This window comes from Saimiri boliviensis, chromosome 1, assembly GCF_048565385.1.
Source record: "Saimiri boliviensis isolate mSaiBol1 chromosome 1, mSaiBol1.pri, whole genome shotgun sequence".
In the NCBI taxonomy this organism is placed as follows: Eukaryota; Metazoa; Chordata; class Mammalia; order Primates; family Cebidae; genus Saimiri; species Saimiri boliviensis.
The window spans coordinates 201,346,441-201,363,655 of NC_133449.1; the positions used below are offsets into that span (position 1 = coordinate 201,346,441).

Consider the following 17,215-nt stretch of genomic DNA (forward strand, 5'->3'; position numbering starts at 1 on the left):
AGATATTTGACAAGAAAATTAAAACAAAGGGTCACCAAATAGTCATCATGTTAGGATGTAACTGTAGAAGAAGTGCAGAGATCGTCATTAATTAAACAACCACACACTAACCTATAACTCCTAATATGTACTATGTTACAAAAGTTATCTAATAAGTTGATGAACACACTTAATAAACTGGCTTAAAAGCTACATGTTATGCATAACATATCTCTAGAAAAAGCGGATAATATCTGTTATCTCTGGAGGAAAAAAATGAATGAGTGGGGGAAAAAAAACTTTTCATTGTATACTTAATGTTTTGTACCTTATGATTTTGAAATCTGAACCATGTTAGTGTGAAAAGGGAGTCTGTGAACCCCATTTTTTAAAATTACCCTCAAGAGAACTTCTAAAAGCTTTCACCAGCATATCTAACCTTTTTATCTGAATCTATATCTCTCCATCTCTCCTAAACTATTACTATAAAAATAAACTGTTCTTGTTCAAAGTAAAGACTAAATCTATTTATCTGGGCACTAGATGTATCCTCTCTCACCTACTCAGGGACATTTCTCCAGCAATCTTCCTTCATTCCTGCTGCCTTAACTGTTTTCCTTCTCTAGAAGTACACTTTCATCAGCAAACAAGCTGTAATAGCTCCCAGTCTTTAAAAGGAAAAAAAACAAAAAAAAACAAAAAAAAACCTCCCTTTACTACACGTCTTCCAATTATTTTAACATTTCTCTCCTCCCCTTTACTGCAGAACTGATAATAGATATCTCCAGTTCCTTTTATCTCCTTCTTTCTTAAACCCAGCCCATTTAGGGTTTTCTCTCTACTATTCTACTGAAACTTCTCTTGCCAAAATCACCAATAACTTACACTTTGCTAAATCCCAATCTTTGTTCTCACCTATGTTAGCAGTATTCAACCTAGTTGATCACTTGCTCTTCCTTGAAAGCTATCTTTCCATGTATGTTCCAGAATAGTACATTCATTCAGTTTTCCTTTTATATTGGTCTTTTTCATTCTTTTTAACTATTTATTTCCCTGACTTCTTAATGCTGGCCTCAGTCTTTGTTAAGACTCTTCTCTTTTTTATCTTCATTCATGCTACTAGTAATGTCATAAAATCTCATGGCTTTAAATAACAATTAACATTCATTGAAATGTTAGATTGAGTATCTAGTAAGACTCTCAAACCAGACTTGCTCTTCACCTACAAAACTGTTCCTCTCACATTTTTCCCCATTTCAGTTAATAACAATGTCATCCTTCCAGCTGCTCAGGCCAAAAATCTTGGAATCAGTCTTTTCTTCTTTATCTCACAAACTACATTCAATTCAATGGCAAATCCTCTAAACTCTATTTTTGAGACAGTGTCTTGCTCTGTCACCCCAGCTAGAGTGCAGTGGGGGTAATCTCAGTTCACTGTAACTTCCGCCTCCTGGGTCAGGCAATTTCAGTGCCTCAGCCTCCCTAGTAGCTGGGACTACAGGCATGCGTCACCACTCCTGGCTAATGTTTTTTATCTTTTTTTTTTTTTAACAGGCTCAAATAGTCTGATTTAATTAGGAAGTTGAGGTGGAATGGAGTGGGATCATCAGAAGGCTGACATGGGACCCCCGGAGTTGGCAATCACAATAGTGTAAGGTTGGCAAGGGGAAGAACTCCATTCAAGGAAAGGCACAAACTATTTGGCAAGGAGAGATGAGGGTGGGACCCCACTGCCAATGGACATGCACAGGGAGGCCAGTGGATTACATGCAACAGGGAGATCATTCAGGCAACTTCAGCTACGAGGCTGGGGCATCTGTGAGGGCTGAAAGCTCAGGCTGTTTGCAAAGGCTTGTGATTCACGGGGGAGATGCTGACGCCCGTGAGTCTTTCCACACTCTCTGGCAGGTTGCTTAGAATGTCCAGTACTTCCCCAGTCACTGTGGCTGCCCCCATGGTCCCACTGCCAATGGACACCAGTGTGATCTTATTGGCCGAAATCAAGGGACCACAGATCTCCTCTGCCACCTGGGGCAGCTTCTCTAGCAGCATGTCTAGTTGAGCAGCCTCTTGGTACAGCTGGAATGCCTCTACCTTCTTGGCCATCTGCTCAGCCTCAGCTCGGGCTCTGGCCCCTATAGCAAAGGCCTCAGCTTCCCCACGCATCCCAACAGATTCGGCTTCTGCCTCCGCCTGCATGATTAGCTGGGACTTCTCTGCCTCAGCTAGGCAGTCCAGCTTGTAGCGCTGGGCTTAGGCTGGCTTCCGCACACTGGCCTCCAGCTCCTTCTCCCTCCAGGCGATCTCCTGCTCCTGCACTGCCACCTGCTGGGCCTGCTCCACCACCTGCACCTGCACCCGCTGCTCCTCAATCTGCTACTTAGTCTTGGCCATCTGAAGCTGACAGGCCAAGTCAGCCTGTGCTTGGTAGGTGCTGACCTCAATGTCATGGGTGGCCTTCGTCAGCTCGTAATCTCTCTGTGTCTTGGCCATCTCGATCTCACTCAGGGACTGAGCAGACACCTTTTCCTGCTTAGCTTTAGCTTCCCGGATCCCAGCATCTCTCTTGGCCTCTGCTTCTCCAATCCGTGCATCTTTTTGGACTTGAGCTGTTTGAGCCTTCCCCCAAAGAGTGCAAATAGTCCTGGTCATCGTGAATGTCCTTCAGAGTGTAGCAAACCACGCTGATGCCCATGTTGACCAGGCCTGAGGAGGCCACTTTGAAAACCTGCTCTGAGAATTTCTGTCTGTCCTCCTTCACAGTCATGTGGGCCATGATGGCTCTCTGCTGGCCCTCTAACGTCCCCAGGGTAATGTGGGCAATCTCAGCCTCCGTCTTCCCCAGGAACATCTGACAGGTGGCTGCCAACATCTCCTTGTTCTGTCCCTGGATTTTTACTTGGGCAATGCCAGTGACTGAGATGGGGACCCCATGGCGAGTGTAAATCTTTTCACTCTTGACATTTAGGGTCAATGTGTTGAGAAAGATCCTCCGGATCTGCTGGATGCAGGGAAAGACAAAGACACGTCCTCCAGGCACCATGACAGGGGGGCTTCGGCAGAACCCGGAGACCACCATGGCCTCATTTAGGCCACAGGTGAAAAACATGGTTTAGGCTGGAGCTTCCCGGATGCGGGTGGCAGCCGGGCTGGGGTCTGTGGAAGGGCAGGGACACGCAGGGACCTGGGAGCCAAGCAGGGGCCGCTCGCCGACCAGCATTCCTGGGAGCTGGGCCTCTTCACAAACAATAAAGACAATGACTTTCAAAAAAAAAAATGTTTTCTATCTTTAGTAGAGATGAGATTTCACCACGATGGCCAGTGGCCAGGCTGGTCTCAAACTCCTGGCCTCAAGTGATACACCTGCCTCGGCCTCCCAAAATGCTGGAATTACAGGCATGAGCCACTGCACACAGCCAGCTCTACCTTCAATATATAGTAGATCCTCATTATTTGTGAACGTTGTATTCCTGAATTTACCTACTAAGTAAAATTTCTCTATAACCCCCCAAAACAATACATGCATTACATTCCAGGTCAATTATGGGCATACCATGTATGGAATAGCAAAAAATTTGAGTAAAGGCACAAGTTCTTATCTGAGGTTCAACAAGGTTAGGCTCTGTTTTTTGTTTCAGCTGTCACAATGTAAACAATTTTCCTTTTGGAGTATATGTAGTGTATTTTTCACATTTTGTGCATTTTTTGGTGATTCCACTATTTGAAAAAGCCCTAGTGCTGAAGTCTGTCTAATGGTCCTACACTCAAAAAGGCTGTGATGACCCTTAAAAAGAAGATAACTGTATTAGGTAAGTTTCATTTAGTCATGAGTTATAGCACCATTGGTTGTGACTTCAATGTTAAATAAGGTGTCTTTAAATGAAAACACACAAAGTTATATACTGATCAGTTGCTGAAAATGTTGTGCCACTGCTTGCAGAAAACAAAGCTTTATGCCCCCTAGGCACAACAAGTCAGTACTAACTAATTAAGTGTACACAATGACTTTATCAAACCACCATGAATAGCAAGAAATGCTTATAGAGAATCTGAGCACTTCTCAGCACTTTTTTTTGCTACCAACCAGGTCTAAACCAGCATGACCCCTTGCCTAAAATACTGCAACAGCCTGGAAGTAACTGTCTCCTTACTTCTGTCCTTCCTTTCCCATTTCAGATTATTCTCAAAAAGGTTACAAAAATTATCCTGTTAAAATGTAAGTTGATTCATGTCCCATCCTACTTGAGTAAAAACCAGTGTTTTAAAAGAACTACCAAGATCCTACATAATCTATACATTGCCTGTCAACTACCATCATTCTTCCTCTCTGACCTCATCTCATACCTCCACACCTCTCCCTTATCAATCAACTCAGTTACAGCCAAACGAGCATCTGTACTGATCTTCAAATATGCCAGAAATGATAAGTCTCAAAGACTTTGGTTATTCTCTCTACTTAGAGGACTCTTTCCTACAGATAATCACCTGGTTAACGCCTTCAATTCCTTTACTCTTTATTGAAATGTTTCTTTCTCCATGAGGTATACATGATCATCCTCTCAATACCCAATCTTCCTACCTTGTTTCATTTCTCCCCATGGTATTTATCACCATTTTACATACTATGTTTCACTTATTTATTTTATGGATCAGCCATCTTCTGCTCTAAAATGTAAGCCTCAAGTAGGCTGGGATTTTTGTATGTTATTTTATCTACAATATCCCAAATTAAGACAACAGTGACTAGCATATAGCAAGAACTCAACAAATAGTTCTTAAATACATAAATTGATACAGTTCTTATTTGAAAAACAAAAGAAATTTAAACAAATCAATTGTTTAAAAGTTATACAAAGATTATAATTTTGCCTTGTACTGTGTAGATCGGGCTGTTTATATTACCAACACTACTCTCTGATATTTATATCATCTTTTTTAATGAAATCCAAAACTAATATTGCTAAGAGGTTTACCAATAAAATATAAATGAAAATCAGCAAAAAGATAAAACTTCTCTTAATTTCTTCATGTATGGACCTTAGCTTTCTTCACTTAACAAAACTAAGCAAAATATAAACAAAATTAGGAAGTTATATAAATAACATAAATGAATCATATAGTATATTCTATCCCACATATTTTGCCATTTAATAAGATTATTATAACTTTCATTTCAATTTCTGCACAGCTTTAACTCAATGCAAATTACATTAAAGCTAAGAGTACCATTACTTTTTTTTGTTTCTTCTTTATATGTATATATATTTTATTGCACTTTAGGTTATGGGGTACATGTGCAAAACATGCAGGATTGTTGCACAGATACCTACATGGTAATGTGGTTTGCTGCCTCCATCCTCCCGTCACGTATGTCTGGCATTTCTCCCGATGTCATCCCTCCCCAACCTCCCTACCCCCTGTCTCTCCCCTAGTCCACCTCAAAAGACCACAGTGTGTGATGCTCCCCTCCCTGTGTCCATGTGTTCTCATTGTTCAACACCCGCCTATGAATGAGAACATGCAGTGTTCAATTTTCTGTTCTTGTGTCAGTTTGCTGAGAATGGTGTTTTCCAGATTCATCCACGTCCCAACAAAGGACACAAATTCATCATTTTTTATGGCTGCATAGTATTCCATGGTGTATATGTGCCACATTTTCCTTGTCCAGTCTGTCATCACTGGGCATTTGGGTTGGTTCCAGGTCTTTGCTATTGTAAACAATGCCACAGTGAACATATGTGTGCATGTGTCTTTATAATAGAATGATTTATAATACTTTGGATATATACTCAGTAATGGGATTGCTGAGTCAAATGGGATTTCTGTTTCTAGGTCCTTGAGGAATCACCACACTGTCTTCCACAATGGTTGAACTAATTTACATTCCCACCAACAGTGTAAAAGTGTTCCTATTTCTCCACATCCTCTCTAGCATCTGTTGTCTACAGAGTTTTTAATGATCATCATTCTAATGGGGGTGAGAATGGTATCTCAATGTGGTTTTGATTTGCATTTCTCTAACGACCAGTGACAACGAGCATTTTTTCATATGTTTGTTGGCCTCATGTATGTCTTCTTTTGTAAAGTGTCTGTTCATATCCTTTGCCCACTTTTGAATGGGTTTGTTTGTTTTTTCCTGTAAATCTGTTTTAGTTCTTTGTAGATTCTGGATATTAGCCTTTGTCAAATGGGTAGATTACAAAAATTTTTTCCCATTCTGTTGGTGGCTGGTTCACTCTAATGATTGAGTCTTTTGCTGTGCAGAAGCTCTGGAGTTTAATTAGATCCCATTTGTCTATTTTGTCTTTTACTGCCATTGCTTTTGGTGTTTTACTCATGAAGTCCTTGCCCATGCCTATGTCCTGGATGGTTTTGCCTAAGTTTTCTTCTACAGTTTTTATGGTGTTAGGTCTTGTGTTTAAGTCCTTAATACATCTGAAGTTAATTTTAGTGCAAGGTGTCAGGAAGGGGTCCAGTTTCTGGTTTCTGCTTTCTGCACATGGCTAGCCAGTTTTCCCAAACACCATTTATTAAATAGGAAATCCTTTCAACATTGCTTGTTTTTGTAAGGTCTGTGAAAGATTAGATGGTTGTAGATGGGTGTCGTTGCCTCTGAGGCTTCGGTTCTGTTCCACTGGTCTATATCTCTGTTTTGGTACCAGTATCATGCTGTTTTGATACTGTAGCCTTTTAGTATAGTTTGAAGTCAGGTAACATGATGCCTCCAGATTTGTTCTTTTTGCTTAGGATTGTGTTGGATACGTGGGCTTTCTTTTGTTTCCCTATAAAGTTTAATGTTGTTTTTTCCAGTTCTGTGCAGCAGTTCATAGGTAGCTTGAGAGGGATAGCAATGAATCCATAAATTACGTTGGACAGTATGGCCATTTTCACAACATTGATTCTTACTAACCATAAGCATGGAATGTATTCCCATCTGCTTGTGTCCTCTATTATTTCCTTGATCAGTGGCTTGTAGTTCTCCTTGAAGAGGTCCTTTACATCCTTTGTTAGTTGTATTTCTAGGTATTTTATTCTGTTTGTAGCAATTGTGAATGGCAGTTTGTTCTTGCTTGGCTCTCTTTAAGTCTGTTATTGGTGTATAGGAATGCTGTGACTTCCGCACACTAATTTTGTAACCTGAGACATTGCTGAAGGTGCTTATCAGTTTCAGGTTTTGGGCTGAGATGATGGAATCTTCTAAATATACAATCATGTCGTCTGCAAATAAAGACAATTTGACTTCCTCCTTTCCTAACTGAATACACTTTCTTTTTCTTGCCTGATTGCCATGGCTAGAACTTCCAATACTATATTGAATAGGAGTGGTGAGAGAGGGCATCCTTGTCTAATGCCAGATTTCAAAGGGAATGCTTCCAGTTTTTGCCCATTCACTGTGATATTGGCTATGGGTTTGTCGTGAATAGCTTTTATTGTTTTGAGATATATTCCATCAATACCTAGTTTATTGAGAGATTTTAGCAAAGGACTGTTGAATTTTGTTGAAGGCCTTCTCTGCATCTATTGAGATAATCATGTGGTTTCTGTCTTTGGTTCTGTTTGTGTGTTGGATTAGGTTTATAGACTTGCATATGTTGAACCAGCCTTGCATCCCCGAGATGAAACCTACTTGATCATGATGGATAAGCTTTTTGATGTGCTGCTGCAATTGGTTTGCGGGTATTTTATTGAAGATTTTTACACTGTGTTCATCATGGATATTGGCCTGAAGTTTTCTTTTCTTGCTGAGTCTCTGCCAGGCTTTGGTATCAGGAAGATGTTGGTCTCATAAAATGATTTGGGAAGAGTCCCTCTTTTTGAATTGTTTGGAATAGTTTCAGAAGGAATGGTACCTCCTCTTTGTATGTCCGGTAGAATTAGACTGTGAACCCATCTAGACATGAACTTTTTTAGGTTGGTAGGCTATTAATTGCTGCCTCACCTTCAGCCCTTGTTATTGGTTTATTCAGGGTTTCAACTTCTTCTTGGTTTAGGCATGGGAGGCTGCAAGTGTCCAGGAATTTATCCATTTCTTCTAGGTTTACTGGTTTATGTGCATCTAGTTATTTGTAGTCATATCTGATGGTAGTTTGTATTTCTGTGGAATCGGTGGTGATATCATCTCTATCATTTTTTATTTCAGCTCTTTGATTCTTCTCTCTTTTCTTTTTTATTAATCTGGATAGCAGTCTGTCTATTTTCTTGATATTTTCAAAAAGCCAACTCCTGGATTTATTGATTTTTGGAAGGGTTTTTTTGTGTCTCTGTCTCCTTCAGTTCTGCTCTGATCTTAGTTAACTATTTCTTGTCTTCTGCTAGCTTTTGATATGTTTTGATCATACTCCCCTAGCTCTTTCAAATTTGATGATAGGGTGTCGATTTTAGAACTTTCCTCGCTTCTCATGTCAGCATTTATTGCTATAAATCTCCCTCTAGACACTGCTTTAAATGTGTCACACAGGATCTGGTATGTTGTATCTTCATTCTCGTTGGTTTCAAAGAACATTGTAATTTCTGCCTTCATTTCATTATTTGTCCATTCATTATTCAGGAGCAAGTTGTTCAGCAAATGTATTTTAAAACTAAAAATACAGTTGATTTAAAAGCAAACATGTTCTTCATTTGTTTGTAGACTTTCAAAGTTTGTATTAACTGTTTTGTCTAGACACTGCTTTAATTATGTCCCAGAGATTCTGGTACATTGTGTCTTCATTCTTGTTGGTTCTGAAGAACATCTTTACATCTGCCTTCATTTCATTGTTTATCCAGTCAACATTCAAGAGCCAGTTGTTCAGTTTCCATGAAGTTGTACAGTTCTGAGTTAGTTTCTTAATCTGAGTTCTAATGTGATTGCACTGTAGTCTGAGTGACTGTTCATTATGATTTCCATTCTTTTGCATTTGCTGAGGAGTGATTTACTTCCAATTATGTGGTCAGTTTTAGAGTAGGTGTGACATGGTGCTGAGAAAAATGTATATTCTGTGGATTTGGGGTGGAGAGTTCTGTAGATGTCTATTAGGTTTGCTTGGTCCAGATCTGCGTCAAGTCCTGGATATCCTCGATAATTTTCTGTCTCATTGATCTATATTGACAGTAGAGTTTTCTGTCTCATTGATCTAATATTAACAGTGGAGTGTCGGAATCTAAGTCTCTTTGCAGGTTGTTAAGAACTTGCTTTATGTATCTTGGTTCTCCTGTATTGGGTGTGTATATATTTAGGATCATTAGCTCTTCTTGTTGCATTGATCCTTTGACCATTATGTAATGCCCTTCTTTGTCTCTTTTGATCTTTGTTGATTTAAAGTCTATTTTATCAGAGACTAGGATTGCAACTCCTGCTTTTTTTTTTTTTTTTTTTTTTTTTTTCCCTCTCCATTTGCTTGGTAAACATTCCTCCAACCTTTATTTTGATCCTATGTGTGTCCTTGCACCTGAGATGTGTTTCCTGGATAAAGCACACTCATGAGTTTTGACTTTTTAACCAATTTGCCAGTGTCTTTTGATTGAGGCATTTAGCCTATTTACATTTAAGGTTAATATTGTTATCTGCGAATTTGGTCCTGCCATTTTGATGCTATTTGGTTGTTTTGCCTGTTAGTTGATGCAGTTTATTCATTGTGTTGACACTCTTTACCATTTGGTACGTTTTTGGAGTGGCTGGTACGGGTTGTTCCTTTCTATGTTTAGTGCTTCTTTCAGGACCTCTTGTAAGGCAGACCTGGTGGTGACTAAATCTCTCAGCAATTGCTTGTCCATAAAGGATTTTATTTCTCCTTTGCTTACGAAGCTTAATTTGGCTGGATATGAAATTCTGGGTTGAAAGTTCTTTTCTTTAAGGATGTTGAATATTGGCCCCCACTCTCTTCTGGCTTGTAGGGTTTCTGTGGAGAGAGTTGTTGTGAGTCTGATGGGCTTCCCTTTGTGGGTAACCCGACCTTTCTCTCTGGCTGCCCTTAGCATTTTTTATTTCATTTCAACCCTGGTGAATCTGACAATTATGTACCTTGGGGTTGCTCTTCTTGAGAAATATCTTTGTGGTGTTCTCTGTGTTTCCTGGACTTCAGTATGGGCCTCCCTTGCTAGGCTGGGGAAGTTCTCCTGGATAATATCCTGAAGAGTGTTTTCCAGCTTGGATTCGTTCACTCTGTCACATTCAGGTACACCTATGAAATGTAGATTAGGTCTTTTCACATAATCCCATATTTCTTGGAGGCTTTGTTCGTTTCTTTTCACTCTTTTTTCTCTAATCTTGCCTTCTCATTTGATTTCATTGAATTGATTTTCAATCTCTGATATCCTTTCTTCTGCTTGGTTGATTCAGCTACTGAAACCTGTGTATGCTTCACAAAGTTCTTGTGCTGTGTTTTTCAGCTTCATTAACTTGTTTATGTTCTTCTCTAAGTTCGTTATTCCAATTTGCATTTCATCTAAGCTTTTTCAAGGTTTCTAGTTTCTTTGCATGGGGTTAGAACATGTTCTTTTAGCTCAGAGAAGTTTGTTATTACCCGCCTTCTGAAGCCTGCTTCTGTCAATTCATCAGACTCATTCTCTTTGCAGCCTTGTTCCCTTGCTGGTGAGGGGTTGTGATCTCTTGGAGGAGGAGAAGCTTTCTGGTTTTTGGTGTTTTACTCCTTTTTACGCTGGTTCTTCCCATCTTTGTGTATTCATTTACCTGTGGTCTTCGTAGTTGGCAACTTTCAGATGGCACCTCTGAGTGGACGTCCTTTTTGTTGATGATGAAGTTATTTCTTTCTGCTTTTTAGTTTTTCCTTCTAACAGGTCCCTCTGCTATAGGACTGCTGGAGGTCCACTGCAGACCTTGCTTGCCTGGGGATCACCTGTGGCAGCTACAGAACAGTAAGGATTTCTGCCAGTTTCTTCTTCTGTTATCTTAGTCCCAGAAGGATACCCACTAGATGTCAGTCTGAGCTCTCCTTTATGAGGTGTCTCTTTGGATATACAGTGGTCAGGAAGCTGCTTGAGGAGAGACTCTGATCCTTACAGGAGCTCAAGTGCTGTACTGTGGGCTCCGCTGTTTTGTTCAGAGCTGCTGGGCAGGTACATTTAAGCCTGCTGCAGCAGAACTCATAACCACCTTTTTTCCCAGGTGCTCTGTCCTGGGAAGGTTGGGCTTTACTTGTAAGTTCCTGATGTGCTGCTGCCTTTTTTTAGAGATGCCCAGAGAGGAGGTAGCTTAGTCACAGTCTGTCAGCAGAAGCATTGCTGAGCTGCTGTGGGCTCTGCCCAGCTGCTGTGTGAAATTCCCCATGGTTTTGTTTATAGAGGTATAGTTAGAACTGCCTCAATAATGGCGGTCTGCCTCAGTAATTGTGGACTTTCTCTGTAATGATGGACTTCCTCTGTAATGGCAGATTGCCTTGGTAATAGCAGACTGCCTTGGTAATGAGAGACTGCTTCGGTATTGGTGGACTGCCTCGGTAATGGCAGACGCCCTCCTCCCCACAGAGCTGGACCATCCTGGGTCCAAGTGTGCTTGCTGTGAAATTCTCAGTCCAGAACATTTCAGATTGCTTGTCTTTGCGGAGGTGGGACCCGCCAAAGCCAGATCACCTGGCTCCCTGTTTCAGCCCACTTTTTTTCTGTTGAATGTGTGGGTCTGTCTCCCAGGCATTCCAGGTGCCAGTTGAAACAGTCACCCAGGTTTGTGTTAGTTTTTGTGTGGAGACCCACTGCGCTAGCTGAAACAGCCATGCTGGAAATGCGTGGTGTTTTTCAGCCTGGGAATCTAATCTGTGGGCAGTAATAACTTGTTTGGAAATGTGGTGATCACTCATGCTCTGCATTGTTCTCACTGGGAACTGCATTCCAGAGCTGTTCCTATTCAGCCATTTTTGATCTGCCAGAGTGCCATTACTTTTAACGAGCTTGTAAAGTTCCTATCATGTCAAGGAAATTTCACTGCACACTTTATGGAGTAAAAAGAATTCATTTCATAAGTTAGCTACTGATATATATTAAGCACTAGATCCAAAAATAACAGGAAACTCTCATTTTCAGGTCACTTCAATAGAACTCATGACCTATAACTATAGATTGAACTCTCTTTAACAACTACTATGTCCAAAATGAACATATGTTAAACTGAGAGAGAATTTGAATTCCACAATATTTTCTAGAGGACCTCTATATATCACCCAGACATGATTTTGATATTTAAATATTGCCAAAAAATAGAGATATTGAATAAGAAGGCTAGTTGCCATTCTTGGTGAACTCAAATTGAGGAAATAAACTAAAAGAGCTTTTAAAAAGTCATATTCATTTTTTAAAATGTGGATTTATTTAAATCTAAATTTAGCCTTCTGTCTCAAGGCTGGACTCATTTCAAACTGGTTTTCATAATTAAAGTACTCTACAGAAAGAACTCAACAGATCTAATCAATTTTAATTGGATATAAAATATCACGAACTATTCATAATGCATGAAGAGGCAATTTAAGAAAATCTACTTTCCAATTACAGAAAAATTTACTTTTGAATGAGACCTGCAGCTACCCCCCACAGTTCTAGCAGTAGGTATCCTCTTATTCTGTCTGCTTAGGGCAAATGATGGCTTATAAATTATCAAAGGATTTACCAATCCCTTAGCACTCTTTTATTTACCATAGAGAAAGGATAATTAGGAAGATAGTTTGTTTCATCACTCTTGTGATAAAAGAGGGTGAAGAGCATGCCTTTCAAATGTCTCCAGACTGACTGACATGAGCCTGTGTAATATGGAGTAGCTATCTATTTTCTTTCTTTTTCCCGAACGTGATGTGTGATAAAGCAGAAGCATTCAGAATCCTACTCACGTAAGAGAAGTCCTCACAAATACTATGATGGATATTTTAAGCCTTGGTAAACATAAAATCCTATCATAATTCTAGCCATACAGAATCAATTAAGTAGGCTATATCTAAATATATAATTAGAAGGCAGTTATTTTTAAAATCTTTTCTGATACTTAAGAATATCTTTGAGTAAACTATAAAACTTCAAAGCAAAATCACATTTGAAATTATTAAATTCAATACCATAGAGTTCAATATGGTTTTGCTTATATATTATAAAATCAGCATACATGTGTTTACTTTTTTTTTTACTTTGAATAAAGTACTACATGGTATCTGCACAAGAACCTGCATGTGTATATATAGGTAAAGATGACTGACATGGTTTGGCTGTGTCTCCAACCAAATCTCATCTTAAATTCCCACATGTTGTGGGAGGGACCCAGTGGCAGGTAAGTGACTCATGAAGGTAGGTCATTCCAGGCTGTTCTCGTGATAGTAAGTCTTGCAAGACCTGATGGCTTTATAAGGTACAGTTTTCCTGGCCAATCTCTCTCCTTGCCTGCTGCTATCCATGTAAGACATGACTGGCTCCTCCTTGCCTTCTGCCATGATTGTGAGGCCTATCCAGTCATGTGAAACTGTAAGTCCATTTAACCTCTTTCTTTTGTAAATTGCCCAGTCTCAGGTATGTCTTTATCAGCAGCACGAAAACAGACTAATATTTATTAGCTACAACATGGACAAGTTGAGAAAATTGTGAGCCCAAAATATCTGGGAATAAATAAACTCATACAACTCTCAAAACAAATCAGGAAAGATGATAAAGTCCACTAAGACTCTAAAACTTAGATAAATGTGTTTTGGTCTTTCATTATCACTAACAAAGTTTAATTTAATTCATAGGCTAACAAGGCCATGGACACTGAAATCAGACAGATTTGGCTTCAACTATTTCTTTATTCTCCCAATCATGTACTTAAAAACTGTCTATTAGAAATTTCCAGAGAAACTATCTAATATTGTAAGTGGCCATTATTAATTTTTTTGAATACTGTGAAATAACAAGGTGATAAAATCAGTATGATCTTCCCTAAATGAAAAGAAAATTACTGTAATAAACAGAATACACAGATATTCTTTGCAGCATTACTTCTGAAATCCCTTGACAAGAAATTAAAGAGTAAATATTAAAAGTTTAAGGTTTACTAATAGAAAAACAAATAATTAGTATCCCAACTTAAAAAAATGGATAAGGCCAAGCACGGTGGCTCACACCTAAAATCTTAGCACTTTGGGAGGCTGAGACAGGCGAACTGCCTGAGCTCAGGAGTTCCAGACCAGCCTGAGCAACACGGTGAAACCCCATCTCTACTAAAATACAAAAAATTAACCAGGCACGGTGGCACGCACCTGTGGTCCCAATTACTTGGGAGACTGAGGCAGGAGAATTGCTTGAACCTGGGAGGCGGAGGTTGCAGTGAGCCTAGACAGCACCACTGCACTTCAGCTTGGACAACAAGAGTGAGACTCCATCTCCAAAAAAAAAAAGATAAAACATTTTCCTTCAAGTTTTATATAAGTAATTTTCTCATTTCACATGAGATCAAAAGACAAATCAAATACAAAATACTTAAAACTATTTGTGTATAGTGATAAACCTAAACTTACAGAATCCCTTGAAAAATCAAGCACTACAAAAGGATTATCTAAGTACAGTATACAAAAACTTCAATTATTTAACTTATGCAAAAGAAAAATCAGAAACATCTTAACTGGAATCCTTAGATTAATATATGAAACAAAACAAATACATGGAAAAGTATATTATAGTTATCATACAGAAAAACAGTAGAGAATCACTTTGAATTTTAAGAGGAAAAACAGGCTCAAAACAGGCACTAATAATATGATTTTTAAACTTCCATCACTTCACAAACAAAAACTTATATTTTTCTATCATGAATCAATGAAATGTTCTACGTTTTCTCCTTGAACTAGAAGTCTTACAGCTTTATCAGAAGTGTTAATGAAACCTAGTCTGACAAGTTTAAAACCACAATGTGTGGCATCTCATCAAAAGTTATCAGGCATTCAAAGAAGCAAAAATATCTACCCAAAATGAGGGGACAAATCAATTAACTGAAAGTGACTGACACAGATGATAGAATTGGGTGACAAAGATTTCAAAAAAGTTATTATAATGGTATTCAGTATGTTCAAAAAGTGAAGTTGATACGTAAAAACTTTAAGAAAAAACCCAAATCATACTTGAGGAGGCAAAACCTATACTGCCTGAGACAAAAACAAATAACAACAATTTTAAAAAACACACACTAGATGGAATTAAAGGCAATTAGGCATTGCAGAAGAAAAGACTGCTACACTTTTAGACATAGCCATAGAAACCAGCCAAAATGAAACAGAAAAAAAAAGAAAAGGGGAAAAAAATAAACAGAGCATTAGGAGTCTGTAAGAGAACTACAAGCAGCCTAATGTACGTGTAACTAGAGTCTCCGAAAGTAAGCAGAAAGAAAGGGGGATAGAGAAAATGCATGTGAAGAAATAACGGCTGAAAGTTTTCCAAATTTGATGAAAACTAAAAACTCAGATACAAGAAGTTCAAAAAATGCAAACATAAATTGAAAATTTTTTAAAAAGACTACAGCAAAGTAAATCATGATCAAATTGCTTAAAACCAATAATAAAACATTAGAAAAAAGAAAATCTTAAAAGCTGCCGAAGAAAAATGAAATGTGCAGAGCAACCAAGATAAGGATTACAGATTCCTTTGTGACAAGGCATTGGAGAAACACCTTTAAAAATGTGAAGGGGTAAAAATCTGTTAAAATAAAATTCTATATCCCCAAAAATATATTTTAAAAATCAAGGGAAAATAAATATTTTTTCAGACATAGAGAAGCCTAAAGAATTCATTACTTGCAGACCTATATTACAAGAAATGTTAAAAGTAAGCCATTCGGGCAAAAGTAAAATGATACCAAACAGAAATAGAGAAATAGATAAATAAATCAAGAATGCTGGAAAAGATAAGTACATGGATAAATATATGAAATATTTGGCTTATTATTGAAGATAATTTATTATTTAAACAAAACAAAAACATTAGCAATGTAGTGTTTAGTTTATAATGTAAGCAAAAGTAAAATATATAAAAAATATCACAACAATAGCACAAAGGAAAGGAAGAAACAGAACTATCCTACTGTAAGATTCCCATATTATATACATGGTATATATACAAAGTGGCTTAATACCACTTAAAAGTATACTATGGTAAATTACAAAGTATACTATGGTAAATTACATATAAAACAAAACATTAGAGCTAACAAATCAGCAAAAGAGATAAGAATCTTCAGAAAAATGTTCAATTAATCCAGAGAAAGGATTTTCCACTAAAGAAAAAGTGAAATACAGAATACATGCAACAAAGAGAAAACAAACTGCAAAATGACAGATTCAACCTAACATTATAAAAAATTACATTTAAATATTGGTCTAAATGCCACTAATTAAAAGGTGGGGATTATCAAGAAACGAAAGCAAGAGATAAGCTGTTTGGAAGAAATCCATTTCAGAAATAAAGACTGACGGACGTAGTGGCTCATACCTGTACTCTCAATACTTTGGGAGGACCAGGCAGGCAGATAACTTGAGTTCAGGGGTTTGAGACTAGCCTGGGGAACATGGCAAAACCCTATCTCTATAAAAAGTTAGCTGGACGTGGCAGCGCATGTTTGTATTCCCAACTACACAGCTGGCTGAGACAGGAGGATCACTTGAGCCCAGGGGTTTAAGGCCGCAGCAAGCTATGATTGCACCACCACTGCACTCCAACCTGGGCAACGAGTGAGATCCTGTTGTAAAAAAATATATAAAATTAAATTAAAAAGGAGAAAGAAAAAGAATATATTATGTAAACACTAATCAAAAGAAAGCTGGAATGGCTATATTAATACCAAACAGAATAAATAACAGAGCAAAGAATATTATTACCAAGCATAATAAAGGTCATTTCATAATAATAAAGTAGCCAGGTCATCAAAAGACTATAATAATCATAAAGGCTTACATACCAATAACAGTTTCAAAACACATAAAGAAAAAACTGATAGAACTACAAGAAAAAACAGACAAATCCACAATTACAGTTGGAGATTGCAATATCTTTCTCCCAATAATTGATACAACATATAGACAAAAAATTTGTAAAAACATAATAAATTTGAATAATACTATTAAATAACTGGACCAAGTTGACAATATAGATGACGCCAAAGAACAATAGCAGATTACACATTCTTATGAAGTGCACATAAAGCACTTACCAAAATAAACATTTACTGGCCAAAATAAAGTGTTATGTAAATGTAAAAGAAATACAGTAATAAAAAAGATTCTCAGACCACAATGAAATTAAA

General features: G+C 38.1%; 1 protein-coding gene and 1 pseudogene across 8 annotated transcripts in view; both read right to left on the reverse strand.

Annotated features, from left to right (window-relative positions):
- The window catches only part of LOC141580648 (flotillin-1 pseudogene), a 30,302-nt pseudogene extending 14,536 nt beyond the window's left edge, over nt 1–15,766 (reverse strand).
- FER (FER tyrosine kinase) overlaps nt 1–17,215 on the reverse strand; it is a 505,234-nt gene that overhangs the window by 368,528 nt on the left and 119,491 nt on the right. The window lies entirely within an intron of this gene.